Below are 26606 nucleotides of genomic sequence, written 5' to 3'. Positions count from 1 at the left end.
CGTCGAGGTGAATTTCTCAAGACTGAAAACACGCTCGCGTCGCATCGTTTCGCGCGACCTGACGAACACGAAACACCGAGAGACGGCAGGAATTTGCAACCAAGTCGGGATAAAACGCGACATGAAAGTAAAACGGGGGATGTCTACGCTGCGAGCATGTTTATTGGAAAGCCTGGTGAAGGAAGTTCTCCCATGACGTGGAAGACGCGGGAGATGCGCAACCTGTGTTCCAGAACGGAACTGAAAACAATTTTCAGCTAATCATTTTTCCCTCATTTTTAATCCATTCGAGATCAGAGTTTTATTTTTAAAAATTGCTTACCAAGAAAGAAAATCTAGCGTCTAAAATAATCTTTTCAATTAGGTATGTATCTGTAACCAATATTTGAAAGTATTCCCATAAATTTGATTTAGATGCGCGGTTCGTTGGACGACGAGCTTTCTCACAAGATATTCGATTATAGTTTATCAGAATAAAAATGTGTGAGAAAAATCGAAGACACTTATCGCCCGTTATAAATAGAGAAAAGTGGAGGATACGGAGTGTAGGTGGTGACATAAGGTTGGAAAAGTTGAGGGGAATACCAAGAAACGATAAGAATAAAAGATTCGAAGTGAGTTTATTTCGCGTGCAGAAAGAAATATAAATAGAAGGGATCCATAGGGAAGCGTAGAAATAAAGAAAGGGGAAAAGATATCGACAGGTAGAGAAAACACGAAATAACCTGGAAGAATGAAGATGCAGATGGTTAAGATGGTGCAAACGATTTGCCTTTCCTCTCGATTTTCCCCGAAAAAAGATCAAGAGTGAACTCTTGAGGTGACATTAAGGTGAAATTAAGATATATCTTAATATACCAGAAGGAGGCAAGGAAAAGGAATTGAAAGAGAGTAGAAGAGGAAAGAGGAAAGAGGAAAGAGGAAAGAGGAAAGAGGAAAGAGAAGAATAAAGAATGTAAGAAGGAGAGGAGGAAGAAGATAGTGTCTCGAGTAGTAACGCTCCTATGGAAAAGCTTTTTTCATTAAAGTACGGAAAATCTTTTTAAGGGATATAAAAGAGCGACCGACGGAATTCCTTTGGTCGACCCGAGCGAGGTCCCGGCCAGTGAAATTGCCGGCGCGATACGAGCGAAGTAGGAAGCGACTTGATAAAGGGAGAAACAAAGCGAAGGAAACCGACAGAGAGGAAGGAGTACTTGAAGTTGTACGAGGGGTTCGGAGGGTTGGATGGAAGGAGGAAATAAGAGCGGGGGGTTTCATCGTGCTGGCGAAATTCCGTGTTAATGTCATTCAGGGTCGATCGCTGGCACAAAAGAGCACCCGGAGCCAAAGCGTCCCGCTTTTACAAAATTGTACGATGTCAAATCGTCTAGTCTTATCGTTAGCAACGCTTTAGTCCCGCTGCATGCTTCGTTGCGTCTCTTCGATCGAACATGCCCATTCTCAGGTAAGAAAATCCTTTTTTTACGATTCAGCTTAATCGCTAAGATTTCGTATGGATTCCGTATTGGTATTTATGTAGGTATAGAGAAACATAGTAGTAGAGAAACAAGTTTTCAAATCAACTTTGAAATCAGCTAGGGATCATTAGTGGAAAAATAATAATGTGAACTTTCAGACGTGGTTCGATCAATCGCCACACCCCACTCGCGTCGACGATGCTCGGGAACTTATTGCCGCGAAATTTACCCACGGAAGACTGGGTCTGGATCGATCGTGATGGGATTGATTCACGAGTAGGAAAATCTGTAGAAACGTCCCCCTTGATACGTGTGTAACAGTTGCGATACCTGGCTAGAGACTAGTAATTCGTGAGAAGGGTCCGTTTTGGTTGAAGGAAGACATACGACGCGACGCGGTGAGGCAGCCAGAATTCTCTCGGCAGAATGGTGCTGCCACGTCGAACACCGTTTCCGTAATGACGAATGTGCTTTAACGACCGTTTACTATGCTCCACGGTGCCATTATAGAAATTGCCAGAGTATTCTTGCTGTAATTGGCGAGATTCGCGGTTATTTTCGATGGCGAAAGTGCGAAGTAGAATTATTGGCGCGAAGAGAACGGAGCGAAACGATTTATTTCGGTGTGTCGATGCACTCCTATTATACATACCTCCGAATATCATTACTTTATTACGAATACTATTCTATTTCTATTGAAATTCAAATTCATCAGCACGCGTTCAACTAGTTTCCATCCTCAGTGATTAAGTACACACCGGTGCTGAAGTACCAAGTAATCAAGGAAACTTTGCTCAGCAGTAAACGTACTAAAGCACCTGAATGGTTGTCAGAAATGAACTACATACATATCTAATAGCGACAGACCACTGATCCAATAGAGTAGCAGCTGTTTTAGAGGATCGGTTAGGTCAGTCAGGTATTGCTGATTCGTAACGCGTCTATCCTGTGACTCCTAATTCAAGATCCATTTCAGACGATACTGCGGATACGTTATGCAATCCTGGCAGATACGCTATCGGTCGTTGGATGCTTGCGAACACAATGGCGTCAACGTGCTTCTAGATACTGGTTGCATAAGCAGCGTCACGGTAAAGACGAACCTAATCCAACTAGGAGAGTGTACAGAGAGCGTGTGTGTGTGAGAGAGAGAGAGAGAGAGAGAGAGAGAGAGAGTTGAGAGGATCTGGCCGGTTGTCACAAACCTCGGCGAGTGATCTATGCCTCTAATTAATGGCAATCTCCGGAGGGTACTAGCTTTCCACGTGGATTTCAATTATCTCCCATCAGTTCGTTCGGTCCGTTCGGTCCGTTCGGTAAACCGATTAAAGTTTTTGCAATCCGGATGCTGTGAAACGTTCGAGTTTAACGTTCTGTTCACCGCAGCTCCGTTGGGATTCAACCAATACAGTGTTCCGAGGAAAAGTGAGTCCCTGTCTCAGGATCTTTGATTCGTTCCGATTCGGCCTAGAACGTGTTAGTTTTGAAATGTTCATTTCAACCAAGCTGAACTCGTGGTTGAAAAAACACGATAGTTGACGGTAATAAGCTTTCGTGTATCGATTACATTAGTTTTCTTGCCGGTATCGTGTTCAAGCTTCATTACCGAAAACGTGAACGGATTACGTTTTGCCCCGCGCTAACTTTAATCATTAGAATAATATCAAGACGCCGCGCCGCGCCGTGCGGTGAAACGGACCGACGCGACGCGACGCGCGACTCATGGAATTGGAATGAAATATTCATGAGGCTTTGCGTAACGTACCGTCAGCATACGTAATAGGAAAACCTCAAGCTCTACGTAATTAACGTATGTAGGTAACAGATATCGCGCAGTTGTTGTGCATCAATATGTTTTTATTGGATCGGTAGCTTTGATTCTACATATTCGCTTGCTGCCAGAAAATTAGACTTGACTTTAGTAGAGCACAGTAATTAATTCTGCTAAAAATAATATTTTTCTATTATTTTTTTCACTTATTGATCTTTTTCAACTAGAATATTTCTCTTCATAGTAGACCCTAATCGTTGAATAAAAACAGTTTCACGTTCAGGAAAATGTTCATTTTACACGTTCAAAGTCGGGTACGATGAATAACGGGCCAGGTATTCGCCATAACGAAATCGCCTCAAGTTTGGTCGCGCGTGCGCAAACACCATTACAACTACTAGCTACAGCTCCTATAATACACGCCATAAAAGTAATTCACTTTTCCGTGTGCATCATCCAATATCGTTTCCGGCATCGAAACGCGGCTGGAATCAAAATGTACGGGTAAGTTAAGCTTTCAAGCTGTTTCCCTTCCTCTTCCCCTTCCCCCTTTTTCTCAAACCATCTCCTCGAGGTACGCGGAGCGTGCAATTCAGCTCGCTTCATGAAACATTCCTCGCGCGGATACAGCGCCTGCATCAGCCTGGTTTCGTTTCGTCTCGAAACCTTACAGTGTACAGCGCAGCGTTTCGATTCTCGTTGTTCAAATCTCGATCGTCTGGCGTTCATTTGGACCGAGTGCATTCGAAATCTTTACGAAATTTTTACGAAATTGTCCGAATTGCGAGAAGCGTGAAATTTTGAGGAAAAGTGGAATTTTCAATTTCAGCCTGAAACAAAAGTTTCAAGAATGATCGAATATATTTTTCTTCTTGAATCCCATTTCGTTTCTGTCGCCCTCAGTGTTACGATTTTTTTTTCTTTTCTTTTAGAAATATCAAATCGTAGCACGTATCTGAAGAAAAAGATCTTGCAGAAACCTTAGGTTGCAACGACCTAGTTCTCGATATTTCATTTCATTTTTTACAAGATTAACATGCATCTCGTAAAGTCCAGGGCTATGTAAATTTCTGTCATCGACAAATGCCTGTGTCTCGAAGAGTTATATGTACATACATATAAGGTTAAATGGTAAACGAGACCCGAATACGGATGGTTGGAGCAAAATTATTCACACGTAGGACGTCGGAAATGTTTTCGTATCCTGTTCGTGGTAGACTGGTCGGTTCTTTGCCGATGCAATTGCAATTGCAATTGCAATTGCCAGGCTGTGCAACGGGGTGCAACCACGGAACGATGGATAAACCGGTCTAGACCTTGCAGAGATCCTTGCCTAGAAAAGATTTTCGTCGGTCGCGAGGCTTTGGCAAGCTGCCCGTTTGCCCGAGAGCTTGGTCTGGCTCTATTTACCGGAGGAATTCCAGTGATTATCGGCAAAGGATTTAGAGAGGCGACCCTCTCTCGTCGCCATCTCTGTGTCGTTGCTGATTAGAAGTTTACGTTCATCCAGGTAACATTCTGGTCGTCGTTTCGGGTGCTTCGTTCTCTACGAAGCTAATAGAAAGTTACACATGTTACACGATCATTTTTCTTCTCCTTCTCCTTCTCCTTCTCCTTCTCCTTCTCATTCTCGTTCTGTTTACGAGCTTCAACCCTTACGATATACACATTCTTCTTGTTCTTTGAGGTAACCTTCCACGTTTCTCTTTCATTCTCGTCTGTTTCTCTCTGTGCTTTCCGTACAGTATATTTTTTAGTGGCGGTTTAAAGCGCACAGAAAATTTTAAACAACGTTGGAAATGTACATAAATTGCGGTTGCAAGTGGACAGCAACACGCAAAATAAAAAAAGCGAGAGATTGTACTTGGTCGAAACGATGTAACATATAATAAATTTTCGTGTTTCGTTCGAGATAAAATGGATTCTCAATAATCGCGTGCCATATTTATTTTCCCGTTGTACATACATCCTCGCCGTGCATCTGGAAAATAAAAACAGGGCATAATTAAAAAACAGGGAAAAGCGAGAGAGAAAACACTTTACTCGGATTCAACGGTTTCGAAATACATATGTACTCGTACGAGAAAAGTTTCGTCGAAATACGGATCCTCGAGAAATCTCATCTGGCAAATGTTGAAACTTGATACGTATAATTCTTCGGTCTAATTAAGTTCGCTGCTGCAAAGATAAAAACGGCTGATTCAATCAAATCGTCGAATACTAAGCGCGTTATTTCTTCGCTATTATATTTTTGGTTATCCATTCGGTACGAATAGAGTTATTCGGAAACAAAATCACGCTTATGGAGATAGGAGATGGTGTTTATGAAGGAGCATTGATACGCAGGATCATAAATTACGAGTACCAAGCAAGCGAGGCACGTGGTGAATTACTCATTTCGCGGTTTTCGAGCCAGGTCCGTTCATATTATCACGGTGCTTTAATATTCGTGCGTCAATCGCATGATCGAAGCGCTATTAAATGTAATTATCGGTATTGGCCGTGTGATCTGAAAATTTCCACCGGCTACGATTTATGCTACGATTTACGGGACGAGTTTACCCCTCGTTCGTCTGCCCTGGATACATTATACTATATGTACATATTTCTGCAATAACCGCCCTGTTCTCTAACTAATTAGAATTATTTAACGAAAGTGTCGTTAAATTATCGGCCAAAACGGTGAAGCCGGCAGGTAACAACGACGAAAGTAAAGTTCATGCGAATCCCTTTTATTTATGCAAATTCTTAACAAATACGCTACGTTAATTACCTCGAGATTAGAAAGTTGCGTGATGTTGTTGCCTCGATACATTTCCATCGTGCATGCGAAAGCAGCTGATGAAGTGTACGAAGAATTCAGGGAGCCGGCAGTAAATTCCTGTTGCTCGTTTTTTCGCTTGATTTAATAATGGTATATAATAATCGGCGATAAAAAATTTCCAACTTATTATACGAGTACATAGGTATAAGAGGTAAACTTGTCACACGTTAATCGATGAAACGATTAAGATTCCCAATATTCCTACCGTTATAATTATTAATTTAACTAGCCAGCCGGTGAAATTCAAGTATTGCGCGTTTGATACAGCAAGAAAAGAAGCAAAAATAAAGATGGAATTGAGAACCTCTAGGAAAGTGAATTGTTACATATGTATGTATAGAGACTCTGCTCCGTTCCGATTCGACGCGGAAAAATCGGAAGCAGTTACGGACAAGGGGATCGATCATGTAAATGGGTTAATTAACTCGGCAATGGTCGCGTGCGTTTCGTATCGTAAATGGTCACGTTGATGATAACAGTTATTCTCTGTAAGTTTTATCGTTTTATCGATAACGAAACGATTCGGTACATTGGAATGAGTGTACCTTTTTTATGGAGAAATCCTGTTGAATGTCCGCCTTCGTTATTATTACAGTTTCCGCAATCAATCAAAGAGACCGTTAACCCCTTAAAAGGGGTAATAAAACTGCAAATTTCCATTCTAAAATGTTGTTAGATACTTCTCTTTGAGTGTTTCCGGCCAATATCTGATTCCGTACGTTTCCCTTCCGAATTCATTTCGAACCGGAGATAAGCTTAAGTAGAATATGAACTATTTATCATCTTAAATGATGGTAGTCTGTAAAAATTATACCTGGTCATTTTCTTCAGCTTGAAGAAAGCTTACATTAGAATTAAAATGATATTACTGCAGTATCAAACACACGTCCAGCGAACGCGTAACGAAATTTTGCCAAGAGAATTTGGCTGTTCGTTAGAATGCACACGGCAGCTGCTTCCGCAGAACCACGTGACTAGAGAATATTCATGATTGCACTGTCGTTGGATCGTGAAAGGGCTTCGCAGCAGCTTCCTGTGATCGAACTATGTATGTACCCTCCAGTCACGCAGCATGTTCAAACTTATTCCAATGTCCACTCTATGGAATTTTGTATTCTGCTAACACGTTGATTGCTGGCACAACGAACACAGTGAAACAAAATCAAAAGTCGAAGCAGAAACGAATATTATAATTTGAAAGAGTATTGGCTTGGCTGGTGTGAAAAGCAAAAGCAAGAGAGTTATTTTTAGACAAAACTAATCAATAATTTATTTGTCTGACGTTTATTGTACAGTTTCTCATAAATTTCTCGATCGCGTTGGTTTGAAACACAGCCAGAAACGAAATGAAATATCTGCGGATCGTGTTATCTCGAGCTAAAGGAAACAGCTAGGGAAAAAGGTGCGTGGAAAGGGAAAAGGGTCTTGGCGAATGAGGAGGGCCGAGGTTAATCCGTGCGAATCTAAATTAAGGGTCGAGGGCCAAGTTGAATAGATAGCTCCGGAGCGAATCTAGTTCCGCTGGAACAGTCAGACGGAAAAGTAAATCCGTCGTTCTAACCTCCGCGGGGAAACATTCGTCGAATTTGGCCAATTTGAAATTATTCCGCCAGCTACACCGGATTACTTGACACCGATTCTGAAAAAAAAGAAAAATCAAAAAAAAAAAAAAAAAACGCGACGCGAATTTATCTTACTTTCCGTGCTTTCTTCCTGTTGCGAAACCCCTTCTTGGGTACTCAGTACGGATCTTGAAGAATCATACCGGTGGAATATTGTTTAAGATAATTCCTATTTACCGTGTAGGTATACGTAATTCGTTGAAGCAGAGAGGGCCGTTCTGCACGGTCCCAATTTCCCCAGGCGACCGTATTACGACGTGAAATGGTCCCAAAGTGGTTCGCAATAATAATGCAGAGTGGATGCACGCGCATCGTCGATAGTCTACCTAGGGATACGTCATCAATCATGCGGAGGCCGATGTTCGTATAAGTATACACGGGTCGACGAGGTGCGTTGCACTCGACAAGATGAGCGGTGTTGTTGCTCTTCTGCCTGCTACAACGTTCATCGACAGCGACCAGAATGCGTTGCTAATCGCTATCGATCATTGTATTGCTGGGACGGCTGTAACAAATTATGTAACGTCCGTTCCGTTCTACGGCGTCACACGGTTCCTAGTTTCTTGTTAACACATCCGTGTCTAACAAATGAGACGATACAGCAAAGAGAAAAGTTTATATTTTTCATTTCTGTTTTAAAATATTAAGTATGGTACATTATCGACAAGGAAAGAATCGTGATAAAGAAACAAGGTGTTAATTTTACTGTGAAAGAGCCACGTTATCAATTACTGTGTGCTAGATTCGTTAATTACATTTCCAGGGATAAATATCGAGCATTTAACCAACTCGATGCCAGGATAACGATTCGACAAGGTATCAATGAAACTGGGCCATTCAATTTTCCTCTATGGGATTTGCAACCTGTCAATGGAATACGAATAGGGCAATAATTAATTATCGATCGATATTAAGATAAACGATAATTAGCATCAAGAAGTTAATCCACATTGCGTTAGTGAATCGTTAAAGTCCTCTTTTATAGTTGAACTTCCGTTCACTTATTCTTCCATTCTGTTACGTTTCCATGCAATTTATCTTCCGATTCTTAAGTACCGTACAAGATCTTATTTTCATCATTAGTTGGTTGCTTTTTCTTTTCCTCCAGGATAAATTTACTTCGTTTATAAGCAGGCAACCAGATAATTTACCAGATAAACGAACGATGGAAAGTATGAAATTTTAACCAGGATCAGAATTCAGATGGAGTTATTAAGATTAAACTGAATCAATATAGAATTGCATATTTACACAGAGAGTATATTTATAATGTATTATACTAATTCCAGAGAAGCTACTTAGCAATGAATTCGAAAGTTTTCATAGAGTAAAACGTTACCGATTAGATGGGTCGAGATCAAAGCACAGCTTCACTTTGATCTGTAAGGTGTTCCTCCGCAAATTCGTCTAATACATTTCGTCGCGCGAACTTGAAATACATTTTACCAATGAAATGGACGAACTAGATGTATGTACGACTTGTTCCTTTGAATCGATAAATTATAAAGGTTTCCTCAAGTCGAGATATTCTTAATTAGTTTTAATCTTCCTTTTGAACCGTTTTAATGTACAAGAATGCAAGAATGCAAGAATGCAAGAATGCAAGAATCGACGAGACGAGTATATGAGAAACGAGGGTGGAAGATGGAGGGCGCGAAACGAAGAGAGAAAGAAGGTAAACTTTCGCGGAACAGTACAAAGGTTCGCAAACAATGCACGAGGATTTAGACAATTGGCGCGATCAAAATGGCCACGCAGCCCTCTCCCAGGGGGATGAAACCCATGCGCAACACGCTTTCGGTTTTATGGACGCGAGTGGCCGGAAAAGCGATTTTCTACGGGACGTAAAAAACGATGGAATAAAATAAAATGCACGGAAACACGTAGAAAGAGAAATTGTTCGCATAGAGTGCAGAGGAAGGAGGAGAGGGAGAGAGGGTTGGTTCGAAGCAGAGTCCCGTCATCATTGCAGCTGCAACCACGTCGCGTCGACGCGCGGTGGCTGCTGTTGTTCCTCTACCTTTATTCTCTGACTTTTTGATAGGCGAAAAAATCTCGGTCGTCGCGTTTTCCTTCTTCTCGTGGAAACACCGCGAGACATCGAGATCGTTGCACGAGCTTTTTTTGTCGCGTGTAAGAGGTTAATATCGCACGACTCGTCGTCGCCGTTCTCTTAATCGTAGACCAACGAGAACGAATTCTTTCTCTAGGCTTTTTTTTTTTTTTTTTTTTTTTTAAACCTTCCGTTTACTTCGCAACGTTAGTAACGAGAATTCTCGTCTAGGTTGGAGCAACTTTAATTTCGTCATTAGTACAGACTCTACGCCCTACGCTATCGTAATCTACCCTCCGACCTCGTCAAATCGTATCACAGTTTCATTGGAGCCGAACCTAACGAGTTTCATAGAACCCTTCAGAATCGAGTCGAAAAGGGGATGGAAAATAAGTGCTTCGTAGGTGGGTTGGTTCATTTCATTATCGGTAATTGAAAAGTGGGTATCGTGATTCGGTGTTCCTCGATGATCTCGCGAGTCTGTAATTGGATGTTTCATGGAACGAACCTGGGGAAAATCTGAAGATTGCTGGGATGAAATTTTTTCAAACACGGCTTGCTAACCTTTTCGAGTTTATTACCGAGTTGATTATTTCAAGAACGTCTAGTAGTAAAGTTATAATAACTTTGACTAAAATATCTAACAGATTCGGAAGAAAAACTCTCAACTTAAAATTCCATTTATCGTTAGACCTTCCTCGAACATGCAGCTTTTCTTTCGATCACGAGAGGACACGATAGGAAAACGTTGTAGATCCAAGAAAATTCTGTTCCGTCATTAATTTTCGCTCAAGTTTGTTAAAAGACGCGTTACCCGCTCGCTTCTATTCAACAACAATCCCCTTTACGGATAACGAGTCACGTTCAGAGTTACCGCAGTCTTGGCTCACACACGACGGTTTTCGAAGCCCGGGATCGGCTTACGTGTGTCGCAACTTAGAAGCAGTTTACCATCGCAAACCACCGGATAGAAGGATCGATCCGTGTCGTGCTACGGTGCTACGAAAAACACGTGTGCCCCGACACGATCAGTTTCGACAGTGAAACTTTTCCTCGGTCAACTATTACCGTCTGAATACAAAGTGTGCCAGGGTCAGCTTAAAATCTGAAAAACTTGAAAAACTTTACACCTTCCGAGAATCACTTTCCTTATCTGTTGTATAGGTACATACATACATATATGTATGTAGAGATGATGAAAAAGTAACCGACTTTACAAACTTTCTTTAATCATACATACAATTACAAAGTAAGAGAAGAAAGAGAGGATTTTTAGTGGCAAGACTTTAGCCTATCATTTCCACGTGTTAACCTCAGCTGAAAACTGTATCCGGCAAATTGAGTTCATCCTTTACGATCGTACGCCGCAAATTGAACAGTGCTCTAATGATTTCGTCTTCTCCCCTGGTGGTGTTTACGTCGTATTTACGGCAGCTACGTGGCTTCCACTCGCCCACACACCACTACCACCCTATAAACTATCACCGTTTCGATTGTTTTCCAATCCATGCTCTGGCTTCTTTGACCTACCTATCGAGTAGACTGATCGTGAATGCTTGAATGGAATCAAAGAACTCACTGGTTTCTCACTATTATCGTCGCAATTAAATATCCTGCTAAATAATCCATTCTACTATTTCTAAAGTTTATGTTAATTTTAATCCCGCAAGATTGAACTGTTACTCTTCTCATGATTGTAATAGTATGCTAATTAGTTCAACTACGTTTAATTAGTTAATTAATTTTCCAGACTACATAATTGGTTTACACGACGATTAATAAGTTATTTTCTAATTCATGAGTGATATATTTACATATGTATAGGTATGTACAATATCGATCATTGAACGACGACAAAGGCTGGCTGGAATTTTAGCGGAAACAAAAACTCCGTGAAACAAAAAGTACGTTGTTACTTGACGTGTTTTCACAATCTGCTTCCATTTGCCAGAAATTGAATTTTCATAGATACATCATAGAGAGGATGGGCCACGATCGACGTCTCGAATTTTCCTGATCGCTTTTCCGAACGCATGAATAAAATACCGCGCGTATCCCCACAAACAGCAGACTGGATGCTTCCCTACTTTATTTTTCAGCCAATTTATAATTTATCATCGACTATAAAAGAAAATGTATTTTGTATTCCATGCTTGAAACAGCATTATAATATTGCGTTAGAGTTATCTTTGACAAATTTTTACAAAATAGTAACGAAAGGAGTAGCGTAAAAGTTTTCGCCACGATAAAAAATCCATCAACCCAATTCCGTAGACTTTCGCGAGAACGTTTCGTGTTGGTGTTTGACCGAGACCCGCGAAAGTGGAACGAGCTCGCCCTAGGAATGTGTACATTGTATTCGCCTCCACGTCGCGCGTCGCGTCGAGCCGAGTCGCTGTGAAATGATATAGATATAGAATATACATAGACAGAGTAGGCAGCAACAGCGGCACAAGGGGTTGCTATAATGAGCGGCACGACCTCGACATGTAGGCCAACCTCTGACGCATAACTCTACCACCGCTTGCACACTACATATGTATATGTATGTATTGCGAAAAACTCGTTAAAGTGAGAACGATCAGAAATGGATATGCCATATGGATAACGATATTCCAACCGTTCAAATGATATCGCATTTTATCAAATTATAATACGACTGTTTTAACTAAACGCGGTTTTCGCGTGTACGAAACATTTTCATAAGCATTCAGCAAAAAACATTGAACTATTAAATCGAGAGAAATATCCCCAAGCAATGAATTGTAATCGACCGATAACGCAATATTCATACATTATACATATGTATATGGAGGGCGTTTATATTATACTCGTATGTATTTGGCGTAGGTTGCCTATGAAAAGATTGTTTAATCATTAAACAGCAGTCAGTGGTGTTTCATTAATTCAGCAGCTCATTAATTTGCTTGTTTAAAAAGCACCGATGCGCTAAGTAAATAGTAAAGAAGAAAAATTTAATCGAATTCATGGAATTAGAAGGGAATTATGCCCTTTTGCAAAGATTTAGAATTATTCAGTGAAAGAAGGGAGACTTGAAAAAAAAAACGTTATTAATTAAACACCTGGACGATGTACGGCACAGTCTATTCCGAGAAAGGTTAATATTTCGTTCATCGTGTCATTAATTTACATAATGGATTCGTTCAGTCGTTTCCGCGGTGTTTCGAGAACGAACGCTACGAGAATCGTTAACATAAGCAATGTTTAATTGCTATTAAACCTCGGAGGGAAAAGTACCGCGTTTGTTAATAAACGTTTGTGCATCGTTTCGAATCTGGGGCTAGCTTGTTTGCACTCTCGTATGAACGAGAGTAGTTATTATTATAATTTCTCAAGCACGTCTGTACGGTTACAAAAAGAAAGAAAAAAGTTTTTCCACCTTAATGGTAAAGTTAATAAATAGTTCTAGTGTAATAAATAGTGAGGACAGGTTGTTATTCGATCTTGAATGTAGGGAAATTGATATTAAATTCCCAAGATTTATTAAATTTGCATTTCTTGATAAAAAGAGGCGAAAAATAGAAAGGTGATGAAAACGATTCATTTTCAGTGTGTTTCATGATCAGAGTGGAAGAAGTTTCGGTATATCTACTCGTAAGCCAACCGGTATGTAGTCCGAAAGCGTCGTGTAATTAAACGGAACCGTAACTTGAAATCCATCCCGATCACAAGAGAGAGAGAGAGAGAGAGAAGATTTCCTTCTCTCCCCCAAACTTGTGAAAGTCGTTGTAGTAGATTACGGGAAACGAACGGTGCATATCGACCGGATTTTCCACGGGGACGGTGATTCACGTTCGTCGTAAACGTATCAAAGGCTCCTTTGAACCGAGGATATTTCTTGGGAGATAGTAAAAGTATTTGATTTCAAGTTGCTCCGCTGTTTAACTTCTCCGCAACTTCTCTGATTCGCTAATGCATAGATTTACGGACCGACTAGATGTTAAAGCAGGTATTTCAAAGTGAAGAACACATTTAGCTGCAATCCGTGCTGTTTAAGATCAGTGATCGACGATTTTTCTTCTCGGATTACACTTGAAGCTTTTCTATACCACCAAGCCACCAAGTATTTGATAACCGCTTTAATCTACATAGGTATATCTATATCTATTTCTCCTCGATATTCGTAAAAGCGACAATAATGCTGTGTATGTACAATTTTAATCCTTTATCGAGAAAATTAATCGATATTTATGCTGGCATTCACGCAAACGTTCATTCATATTCGCGTGAAATCCAAATCGACGCGTTGCTGTCGAGCAAACTGTTCCAAATTACTAACCCTGTCGAACGTACTGCTGCCAATAAATAACGCAAACCCGATTTCGAATCATGGAAAATGCTTCGTTCGGCTAGAAATAAATACGTTTCTGCGAGTTTGTTAGTCAAATTTTGCCCACCGTAATATTTTGTAATATTTTTCAATTTGATGTATGACTCTCTGTAAGCGCAGCTAGTACAGATCAATCATTTCTTCTACCAGAAAGAAACATTTGCATCCGGCATCAAAATTAAACGAATCGTCCATATGTACATTTATTTAGTTAGTATACAAAAATCCGACTTTTTTCGCTTCTAACGGAGTGCAAATCGGTGTCAATTGATAATTTCATATATTTTTGTCAAGTATAGAGAGATATGTAGTCCGTAGAGAGGGAATCGTAGAGAGGAAGAGGTTCGAACAGACAATACCTATGCTTTATTAATTTACGGGCGTCGCGCGCGTCGCGTTCGGAACGTTTCTCGCTTCGATAAATATTTTGCGAGGCGCATTTTAAACCGTCGAACACGTTTGCTTCGACTAATTGAATAATCCACCGGACGAATTTTAATAAACGTCGTCGTTATCAGATCGCACGGTAATTTACCAAACGAGACGGAACTCGATTAAAAAGGAACGGAACGATTCTCGCTAATGAGTATCGGTCTCGTAATTGCGTTCTAATCAGACAACAGTCTTAGCCTGAGTAATTAGAAGATCTATCCAGTTAACTGTCAGTGAAGAGCACGCAAAAATAGGAGATGCGATGGTAAGAAACGGCTTGTTCGGCGCTTTTCAACACTTATAACGAACCACGAAATCGCTGCGTTCGCAACATGACGCTCCCTCTCGATTCGACAAGGGTTTCCCCTGATTTTGCATAACTTTGTTAAGCAAATGACCGGAATAATAACTAGCTGCCAGGCATATGTGACAGTCGTGCAGCGAAACGAAACTCGGTTTCGCAGTTTACACGCTGATAGCGGAATAATTGTATTGCGATGAACGTCTGCGTACAACTTTACCGCTGGCCAGCACCGATAATGACCAAACGAATCTAATCTTACTAAATATCTATGCAACATTGACAGAAGGTTGTTTGGCAATTTCACTTTACATATTATATCTAATATTCAGCTTTTTACCAAATAGAAAGTCCATATTCATTGGAAATGAAAGTTACGTAAAGGATAAACGAGTGATTCGTGACCGGAAAAAAATTTCATCCGCTACAGTTTCTTTCCTGATACCGTCTTGTTTCTGGCAACATGCCAATGGTCGGTTAACCGAGATCACTGTTTCAAAGATCATTGTTATCTCTAATCGTAGCATTGCGGTGCAACCATTGTCAGTCGAACGATTAAATTACACTTTATCGTCGTTCGTAGTCGAAAGAATCGTTAGTTAAATAAAAAAAAAAAACCCTCTTTATGGGTTGAATCTACCTTAGTTTGAATCGTTTGTCATTCTTTTTCTCGCTATGTTTTTCTACCACCTCGAGAAGGTAGATATCGATAAGTCTGGATCGACCTACTCGACTTTGAATAGTATTCACGGAATTCCCTGGCGGGCGGGCGGGCGGCCGAGCGAGCTATAAGGTGATAATCTGACGACTTAATCAGATTTTCGGTAATCGAATTATGGTATATGTAGAGTCTCGGAGAATGAAGATTAATCGAGTGATTCATGGAAACGTACGAACGTTTGCCGACATTCGCTTGCCCTGTGACTTGCTGACTTGCCAGCTACGGTAATCTTCGAAATGAATTTCCCCCTTCTACGCGAGACTCTCGGCATTAAGAATTCCGCGAGATTCTGGGTCACTGTTGAACCAAGTATCATTCGACCCAGCGCGAACGTGCACCGCCACGACAAATGTCTAGTTCGTGTACGTTTTAAAACGATTCTTCCACGAGATTCGATGGCCAATATACATACATATAGGTATAATATGTCGCGTAACAACGATTTCTCAAAATTTCACAGTTATTATTTCTTTTGTTCGGTGAAACTTTGAATAATTCTTTTATTTCGACAACATTTTCATTCTATTTAAAGCAACGATCAATCTAGGAGAGTGGTTCGATTGTAGATAGTATATTTATAACGATATCTCACGGTAAGAGGAACAGTGAGCGTCGATCATTCGTTAAAACGTCGATCCTAAGTGCGTTTACATCGCCAGTAAATAATGTCGATATTCAACTCGGAGTAAAATTGGATGGTAACTCGAGCGTAGACAGGTATTCGGTACTCGACGTTGCACTATATCCACGGCATCGACATTATGTTGCACGGTATAGGGAATCCGGTAAATGATACGGAACAGGCTATTTGTACCAGCCAGAATCCATCCTCTATCCAGACCGTTGATGCTCCCTGTTGGTTCCCTTTGTTCGATTACCTCTTCCGGGATGCGAGCTGGCAACTTCGTTCCTGCGATTGAAATGAAAATAATCGTTCGTTTCCGCGAACAAAACGAACAAAACGAACAAAACGAACAAAACGAACAAAACGAACGAAACGACGGCTTTCGCCGAGGGAAATGATTCTTTTACCGCATTCTTTCGTTGCTCCGGAAAACGAGACTTTCATTATCCTGTGACATGGATTCTACATATCTCTCTAGCTACGAAACCTTCATCGGCTATGAGCCGGTTGCGGCTTAACGATAGTATTTTTAAATAAGCTTTAATTTGCTATTCTGACGTCTGTAGGCGGCCGCGTACGGAACTTCGTTATTGTACCCAGAGGTAAAGAGAACCGCAGTGGAACGAGTTTCCGCGGTCACCTATACAGAGACAGAGAAACGCCTTTTGACCGAGGACTTTCGGTAATTGGCACGAGTTTGCAGCCGAGTTTCATGTTCCTTGAGGACGGCTTCGAAGTCGAGAGCCAACCGGACGAACGACAATTAACACGCATCCGTAACCCCGAAAACTTTCCACGTGTCACGCTGCTCGAGTAAACTTTTAAGAAGGATTGTTATTGGTCCCTTTGTGTCCTCTCTTCTGTTCTTCGAACTGGCATGAGGAGACCAATGCGAAACAGCCGCCAGTCATTTTGTTCTATTGTTTCTGTATCAGTGTTTCTGGTATCGATAAACGAGAACTTTCTTCGAGCAAAGTTTTCCTTGTCGAACAAGACCTTATAGGTACATAGTAGCTTGTTTGTGATTTCTGATTCCTTCAAAGAGTTTATTTATTTATTTATTTATTTATGTGTACTCAATTCGAATTGTAAAATTAAATCCCTTTACCGAAATAACGAGCCGCGACGACTACGATATTCAATCAATAGTTCCAGTCATTAGCCCGAAACAACAAGAAAGCACAGGCAATGAATTTCCATGGAAATTCCACGAAATATTTCACAATCGAATTCGTCGTTATTCGTCACCTCGAGCTCGAAAGCTCGCCTAATCGAGTCGACATGGCGAGAACAATCCCCGCGTCACTGGTTCCACGATAAAACGCGGTTAATTAATAAAATCGTCGTCGATTGGTGGTCGCGTTAACGGGGTGAGAAGTTTTGTCGAGTCGCGTCTGGGGGAGGCTTTTAATATCCGATGAACGAGCATTCAGGCGTCGATCGGTAATTAATCGGCGCGGCGCGGCGCGTCGATCGAAACGAAAGTAGCTCGAGTTCACATCTGGAAAAGCTTTGTGTCGTTCGAGCGTACGGAAGTCGAATAAATCGAGCGAGAACAAGCTACGCCGCGACGGGACGAACAATTATGCGTCGAGCGCGCCACGTCGATGGCTTTGTTGCGTCGAACATCGAATGCTCCGAGTCGCTCGAGAAAGCCTGCTTTCTTCCGTGAACGATTCCATTTGAACTCGACTAGCGTAACAGTGGCGCGACATAGCGGTGAAAAAGTTGTTGGAAAAAGCCGATGGAACACAGCGACGACAAATATTCGAAGAATACCTCTTCCAAGCTTCTTACGAGGCAAGAACATTGATACAACTTTACAAGTTACCAGGGACAACTTTAGAAGAGTTTGTAACAGTGTTGCGAATCGATTTCAGCTTACTCAGAAAGCTCCATAGTGAAAGCAACAATCTTCGGAAGCTCACTCTGTGTAACGATGCTGTAAATCATTACGTAAGCTCTGAAATGATTATGGATGCCTTTGAAAGTATTTAAATACCTTGACAGTCATTTTGAAATTATTAGGAAAGCCCGAGTTTCGATGAAACAACGTTTTAATGATTTGCAAATTTCTCTAAAGTTATTTAAACCCTTGTAACGAATAGCAACAATGTCGTAAATTACCGTTCCCATCAAAGCGGTTAAATCGTAACGACGATGTTGCTAATCAATCTCAAGTTCTTGCGAACTCGATGCAACAACGTTGCAAGGGTCATTAGCAAACGACTGAATGCATTGTGTTAAGCGTATACAATAACGTTTCGAATTTTTATTTCTATCGGCACTGTCTAAATCATTATCATCCGATGATAGTGTTGCGGATGAATGTCAAATTCTTGTGAAAGTTACAGTGTAGTTGTAACAATGTTACAAATTTTGTTGAAGCTTCCTAGAATACTGAAGGAATATTACAAGTCGTTGAAAATGCCCCTAGTGTATTATTATTATACAGCAAATTATCTTAGTTGCTTCTGGGTCAACATAACATTGCGCACCATTGTAAATCACTTTGGAAACTCTTAGTGCAAACCGCAAGTATTGCTTCTGTTACAAGAAGAATCAATATTCGTTGAACTGAGATGTTTTACTGATTTCTATAAGATATATAACTCGAGTGTAAAATCGGATATCGATCACAAGTTTGTTCTCGAAGTATGTTCAAGCGTCTCACATATCGTAGGACAATAAATAATTCACGTTCTTCTGGGAGCAAAGAAGGATTTTCCGTAACATACCTATACTTGTTAGACAAAATAGCAAGCGATATTCCAGTCAGTGAAAATCCTTATTGGCGTGCTCGTACGATTTATCATCGACTCGTACTACTGAAATTTTCTTAATCCCCGGTTTTTCCTTTCACCTTCTTCAAATTCCTTACCGATCTCGACTGCTGCTATTCAGCAAGCAATTTTCCTCTATTTTTATGGCTAAATCATCTAATAAGTATTAACTTTTCCTATAAAAGGAAAATTTTAGATCTATTTCCCGAAAGATTTATTTTTCTTACAAGCGACGATGCGTTGCAGCAAAAAGTTGAATGATAAAAACAGCTCGAGAAAGCGGTTGATATTCAGAAGGAAACGTTCCCTCGCATGTCAAACGAATCGTCGTCGTCTAATGGCGGAAAACTGTCTTCCACCATGACGAAATCGTACGAAGAGAAGAGGGGGGCTGGTTGAAGTGGAAGAAAGCATATTCCATGCCGGTGCGGAGAAAAGGCGGCGGATAATGATACTCCTCGAGGGATAGAAGACAATAGGAAAGGAAAAAATTAATTGCTCCCAGCATTATTCGAACATTTGCGATCGCCGCGCCGCGCCGCGCCGCGCCGCGCCGAGTGGAAGATATTCCATGATGTAATTGTGCGGGGCCATTACGCGTAAACAATCGGTTCGATTCAAGGATCCGTTCGCGGTAATTTCCAGCCGCCATGCCACGCTGTTTCGCGTTACCTATGAATATTAATTAACACGGCCTGCCAATTTATTCTTTAACAGTTCGAGAGTCGCCGAATTCGATCACGGCGAATTAATGAAGGCTCGTAATTGGCGTTGGATTCCTCTGCGGCATTCAAACGCTACTGCGAATTATAAATGCAACGAAAAGTTTCACTAATTGAAATCACGTCCCGCGTGAGATATTTAAAACGTTCCGTGAGTTTCTTTCATTTGAATTTTTTATCAACACAAACAGAGACGAGAGAGATCATTACTAAGAGCATCTCGAATGATTCTCTATTTCTATCTTGAGAATTTTAATTTATATATTTAAGCATAAAAAAAGTCGAGGGAAATTGTTGAAAAAAAACGGAAAAAGAGGATTTCGTAACACAATTACGTACTCGATATAATCATTCGCTCCCAGGGAACCTTTACGACCTCTTTATGGAGTGGCTGCTTTTAAAAAGTATCGTTCGGCTCAACGAGAACGTGGCGTTATCAATTTTTTACGATACGATCTTGGAATCCTCAAGGGTGATATGATAGCGGGTTTTCACGCCACTCTCGCCCTTTAACGTTGCTGATAAAAATTCCGACTTCGTTGGATGCCGTCATTTAATGAACCATCGAATTTCAATTAAGCGAGTTCGGGTTAGTTTCCTAGGACAAAAGACTTTCAGAGTTTCCATTAAAAATGTCATCAAACGAACCCTATGAATCAATGATACCGTGTATTTTCGTCCTGTTTTGCACGTCCGCGAACGAAAACAAAGATCCTTTTTCTCGTAAATTGCCTACGAGTCACAGCAAACAAACAAAAAAAGGAACAAGTACGATAATTTATTTTTTCGTTTATTTTTAGAATTTACTTCCTTGGAAAAAAAGATTCTGTTATTCAAACGATCGTTACAACATACGCAAAGAAGTGGTGCTTGAAAAATTAATAGAAACCTGAAGCTGAGTATGTATAATCCGCCCAACGAGACGAGTCATGATACATGATATTATGTATATTTACAAATTCACGCGCTCGACGCAGGGCCGCAGCTCAGTTGTTTCCAGTTCTTCAAACGTATCGGTCGGGCCTGTTTCGAGCACGTGAATTTCTACGCATATACTGTCTCGTCTCGTTGGATGGAGTATAGGAGCCAACATTTTCTAAGTATGTACTCCTAATTATTGATACTCTTGTAGAATATTGTAAAATTTACAATTTCTTTTCTTTTACTTATTTTAAATGTCTATTTAATTTCTGTGTATTTTCTGAATAACGTGGCATGTAACATATGCTGGCCGATTTGCCCACGTGAAACGTTATCGATACCGTAGTTATGTATCAAATTACTTATCGTGTATCAGCCTTTGTTAAATCGAAAAAGAAAATTTTGGGGAAGGAAATGGTTCGACGTGAATGACGATCCATTACGGTCTCGAAATTTTAGCTATCAACACAATAGAGGTTATTCGTATCCAAGTGGCAGAGAGAGAGAGAGAGAGAGAGAGAGAGCTTACGTTAATAATTTGTTTGTAGAACAAATTATCAGTTCAGATCGGATATGGTAATATTCGACGAATTAATATTAATCATCTTCAATATGTAATTGCGTTCACCGCAAAACGGATATCACAAATCCATCAGATTGATCGAAGTTTCCAAAATGATTACGTTCCGAGATATCTTGCTTTCAAACTGTAATTTTACGATATTTTACCATTTCATTTGTTCGTTGTAGATTCTAAACTTTGTACCGTAAAACATTTGTACGTATCATCCATTTCGAATGTATTAGTAAGTTTAGCGGTATCGTTGCAATATTTATCGAAACCCGTAGCAATAAGGATCTGGAAGTTTAACTAGCTTTGATAGAAAATCCGTCCAATCAAACCGTCATCGCGTCATCGACAACCAACACATATTGGCCAACGGGAAAAGAAAGTTGTTTCATTTGAAACAACTTTAGCCCTTCGATCAAAGTTCGTAGCTGCTTCCAAGTTACAACCAGGTGTTGGAATGAAACCAAGATATATCTGAACCTTGTAAATTTCTAACATTAAACAGAGATCTTTGAGACACTCGATTAGAAGTATTTGAACAAATAAAAATTCCAACTTTATATTTTTAGAAGCAAAACTTATAAGTAACAAATTAACAAACGTAAAAAAATGTGAAAAACGTGTTTGGTGAAAATTTTTCCAGACCGTTGGCATCATATTTCTCCCAATTTACATGTGCCAAGAAAATCTCAAGTCCGACCATTCGTGGGTCAGAACGAGGTACAAATTCGCGTGTTAAGTTCCATAATTGGCCTCGTTTGTAAATCACGCGATCCTCTTTTCCATTTTCCATTTGCCACCAGCAGACGAGTGTATACACGCACGGCTAACACGTGCATGTTTCAGAAAAAAAAAGGAATAACGCGTTTCCGGATTAGACGTATTTATATTCAGAAGAACGTATTGTTGTTAAGTTTTCTATAGTCGCGTTATTACACGATTCTTTATTATTTATTACAGAATCGTCCAGATTAATTTTGCGCCTTTATCTGATTTTAGTCGCTGCTTATAACTTTTATATTCAGTTAAGATAAATCCGATCGAATCAGGCGATTTATTAATTTCCTGGTAGATAATTCTATGCAGGTTTTTGTTATCGTTCATCTGTGACCCAGTTTCTCACGTATTTGCACTGCGTAATCGCGAGCTATTTTGAGGTGGAAGCGGATTGATTTTCACGCTCGAAACGCGATAAATTATCACGACATCGCCTTACAATAGCAGAATATTGCACCCAGCAGCCTCGTTCTCCTGGCTACACAAAGCTACCAATTTTAGGGATGAGAGCACTGCAATGCGACACTCGGATACCACCTTTAACCGGTAAAATACACGCTGTACACGCACCAAGGAGAAACAAGCTATCGAACGCGATGCTGACTTTATCGGGCTTCTCATCAACCAATTGATCAAACAAAAGACGAATTAACTTGTCAAGTAGGTATTCTTTTCGTTTGTTCAAGAAGCACGAATTTCCCAGGAGAGAGGGAATGAAAGTTTATTCTTTTTTCATTCATTGAAAGAATCGTTTTTCCAGTGAAGCTTTTATTTTCAAAAGTAACACCATTATTCCATAATTAAAATAAATAATGTGCTTAGCGAATTTACGAGAGAAAATGGGACTTGTCTGAAAGCTGAGGAAAGTAAGAATGACCGTCAGCGAGAAGCAGAAAAATCTTGAAAGGTTTCTCGTCGTACATCACTATCCACAGTCCTTTGAAGCCAGTCAGCTTCTTTGATAGATTTTTAAAGACTGCTGCTTCGTATCGAAAGCAGCAAGGTAAATCACTCGGATGCTCTCAGCGGGGTGGTAGAAGCCATCTGTAGACTCTTCTTAGACGAACACCGATTTCTAACTCGACAGAGAACGATAAGAATGAGGTTGCATTGTTGGCTGGTATCTGGTGGTAAACCGCGCTGGAAAAATATCTCGACAATGCCGATGACAAGCAGCTTCTGAACCTTATCTACCAGCTATAAGGGGGTGTCTTCTAAAGCCAAAGAAAACGAGGGAACAGTTTCTGACACCCTCGTTTTCTATCCACTGGCGAAGAAGTAAGATGAAAAGCGTCGCTGCCAAGTTTACGAGCTGTTCGCGGTATTTAATGGGATCCTGGAACATCCTCGTGTCTTTTGCCAGTTTGCACGTGCTCGTAAATGTTCCACCTCCTGTCAAACGATGGATACCTACTCTTATTCGCGCGGTTCTTTTTTTAATAGGTCTCTTGTAACAGGTACATATACGCCATACGCGCGAATCGAACGTGACGCGAATGACGAATGTAATAAAAAATTTAAACGTTGCACAAAGGTTAATCGAGAGTAGATATCTTTGAAAGGGTCGTTCAACGTTCGTTCGATGAACCCGTTGAAATTTCATCGAATCGGTGGAACCGCGCGTGTTCCAGGCTAACAATCCACCCGAAATTCCAATGGGTATAGAGCTATATGGGAGGTGAAGAGCGTAAAATTACTGAGCTACGCTTCTATTTGATCGGAAATTAGATTTAATCGACGGACTTTGGTAATGCCGTTAATACCCGCGAGAATATAAGCGTCCACTCCGCGTTGCGTTGCGTCGCGTCGCGTCGCGTCGCCCAATCGATTTCTATTTTGCGCGATTCGTCGTGCATTCTCTCGTCATTTTCGCTATTTAATTATTACAGCTAGACAAGAAACGTCCACGCGAGAAATAGTCGTTCGTCACGCGTGAACCGCAAACGCGTTCGCGGTTTCACCGCAGTGACACGTTTCGCTCGCGTTACTCGTCAAATATTCAACAACTTGGGCGTTCCACTGAAACTCTGTTAACGCGAAAGCAACTTTGTACTTAGAACGGTTTCCTTCTTAGGATCCTTACGTAAGTTTGTCCGTGGTAAGTTGGTCAGCATCGAATTAGCTTGAAAAATTCATTTCTCAACTCTGACTTTGCTCGCGATCACGTGTTTCAACGAACACACAATCGATGCAAGTTTCAGGATATGTACTTGAACTCGTGCTTTTTGACAAAATTCAGTTTAGCAGCTGCAGCGCAACATGGCAGAGAAAGACGTGAAATCTCGTTAAAGATTTACTCTCTATTCTATGTTTAGTTTTCGGTATTGAACGCGCTTTTCAACACGCTTTTCATGTTGATTACGTGAGCCGAAAATTTTATGGCTCGCACAGGCTGTTTTCTCAAAAGAGATAAACGCGAGAAAGAATCAGTCTCGCCAACGAGTAATTTATGATCCCAGGCCGCGTCTAATATCGCGGATAAGAAAAGTCTGCTGGAAACGGCGAGCTATTGTACTCGTAAGTGATTGATACCGACGGAAGTGAAACGAAACAATGAAACCGGTCCCATTTTTCCAGCTAGAAATTAATTTATGAGGGAACTCCGGTGCGAAGAATCTCCAGCGACCTGATTGTTTTCACCGTTCGAAAGAACAGATCCATTATTTTCTTCTCAACAACCAGTATCACCCCGAATTCTTTCATTTTCCTAAAAGTAGCAATAATAGAAAAGGGAAAAAAAAGATCGTGTCTTCGACAAGTTCCTGAACGAAAATTTTTATAGAGATTTCCAAGTCCAGCTGTGCGGTCCATCAAATTTTGATGGTTCAATGAGTGTTGCCAGCTTCTTTCCACAAAATTTTTCATCAGACGTTACTTCGAGAAATCGTGGATGCACGAAAAGTCTGGTAGAATCGATAAAAATATAATTACGATCAGTACCTATGATCGTAATCGTTGAGTGTTTGATCAATCCTTGCTTCAATTTACTTAACGTAGGAAAATTAATGTAAAGACTTATAATCTACTATAAACTCTGTAAATCAGAGAACTATTGTATATCAGAGGATTAAATGACATCAGGCAATTCGGACAAGCGTCTAAAGTTGATAGGTGGTCAGTATTGTTCTTCGTCTAATAAGCCAAGATCAAGATCAGGATCAATGATGCCAAAAGTACGAGTGAACAATAGGCTCTCGAAAGTCTGTCGGCGTTTAATAGCAAAGGTACCTGATACGGTTGAACTCTGCCCTACGGTATCGCGTTCAATGGTCTGGTATTTAGCAGGATCCAACTAACGGAGATTCGTGGAAAACCTATTGTACCAGTATATCTCATGAACTTGGAGAGAGACGGAGAACAGGAATAGAGTGAGTAAGACAAGTCTGGGAACTGTGTAGAGTAAGTTGGCGAGAGATCGGTTCGCCGATCCTTTGCACCGGTTAAGACCCCGATTTCTCGCCAGCCAACGTTTCCGGCTGCAGCTATGCACGCGCAACAATTGTCAGAGAAAAATATTTAACGCGAACAAACTTCTGTTAGTGAAACTACCGTTGACCTCGGCTGAGTTTTATCGTCCGGAACTCGACGTACGTTTTATGACTGCCGAGCGAAACGTGCTCGCGAGCCATTCATTTCATTTTCATTTTCATTTTCATTTTCATTTTAGCCAAGTTCAAAGTTGCTTTTCAAGTTGTCTTTGTATCGTGGAAAACGGTGCAGCTGACGACTAGATTGGTTACAATTAGACGAATGAAAGTGTTTAAGTGCACGTTTAAAACTTCTTTTGTCGTTGTCGTCTAAATACAATGATTGATAAATCTAGCATCGATGGAAAGGGCCAAAAGAACGTGGAATGAAATGCTGCCGGTGAAAAGTGGGATAAATTTCCGACAGGTTTTGTCGAGCCTCAAGGGTACCATAGAAGTGTCGATAATTGCATTTACCGGTTACAGGATAAAAGTAGAGCAACGGTAGGACGTAATTAAAAGGAGTATTAATCGAAACGTCAGGCAACGCCGGTCTGCTATTGATCACGAGGACAACGATACTCGTTTATCGGTTGCAGAACGGAAACGGAAACGGAACTGTTCTACGCTTTATTTTGCCCCTCGGTAATACCATGTGTGCATGTCGCGCGTGAATGTTTCGCATTGGCAAAATTATCGTTCCTCGCATCCTGACGTTTAATCTTCTCTTACGGTTGCTCGAATCCAATTTCTAGTCCCACCAGTGTAGCCTCCGAGGTATACTTAAATTTTTCTCAACCATTTCATCTTTTCCTTTACGATGACAATTATAATTGGACGATTGGATGATTTTCTTTTTGTCCAGAGGCGAGAAAATATCTTTCTTCTTTTACCGATAGTAATAATAATAATGTACTGCTCGAAATGAAGCGAGGTATACAAAGTTTTCAATCTCGAATGATTCTTGCTATTGCGGGAAGGTGTAGCTAGACGTGTAACCACGCGATAGTAAATTTTCCAAATAAACGAAAAGTCCGGTGCTGTCGAGTACACGCGGCGGTTGCTACGAGCTGCGGAGATCAATTGTAGTTTCGTGTCCGGCAGTTCGCCAGAATTGAAACAGTGGCTCTGTTCTCGAACGAGAATTCGCGAACCAGATGCTCGAGCAAACCGAACGCACAGTATCCGTTGGTGAGTCCCAGTAA

General features: G+C 40.7%; 2 protein-coding genes across 11 annotated transcripts in view; one reads left to right on the top strand and one right to left on the bottom strand.

The window, feature by feature from the left end:
- LOC114876441 overlaps positions 1–26606 on the top strand; it is a 165176-nt gene that overhangs the window by 94238 nt on the left and 44332 nt on the right. Inside the window, exon 4 of one of the 10 annotated variants that reach the window (XM_046286780.1) lies at positions 22436–22511. The exons of 8 other annotated variants lie outside the window; for them this stretch is intronic. The gene's annotated coding sequence lies outside the window, so the exon portion shown is untranslated. Of the gene's footprint in view, positions 1–2768; positions 2886–22435; positions 22512–26606 lie in introns of those variants that run through there. One more of the 10 variants, XR_003789384.2, reaches the window with a different exon arrangement.
- Positions 1–26606, bottom strand: part of LOC114876428 (protein artichoke-like) — a 104116-nt gene that overhangs the window by 68878 nt on the left and 8632 nt on the right. The gene's annotated exons all lie outside the window — the stretch shown is intronic.

This window comes from Osmia bicornis, chromosome 8 (assembly GCF_907164935.1).
Source record: "Osmia bicornis bicornis chromosome 8, iOsmBic2.1, whole genome shotgun sequence".
Lineage (NCBI taxonomy): Eukaryota > Metazoa > Arthropoda > Insecta > Hymenoptera > Megachilidae > Osmia > Osmia bicornis.
Note: the sequence above shows the minus strand (reverse complement) of the source record. Positions and strands in the feature narration are given on the sequence as shown.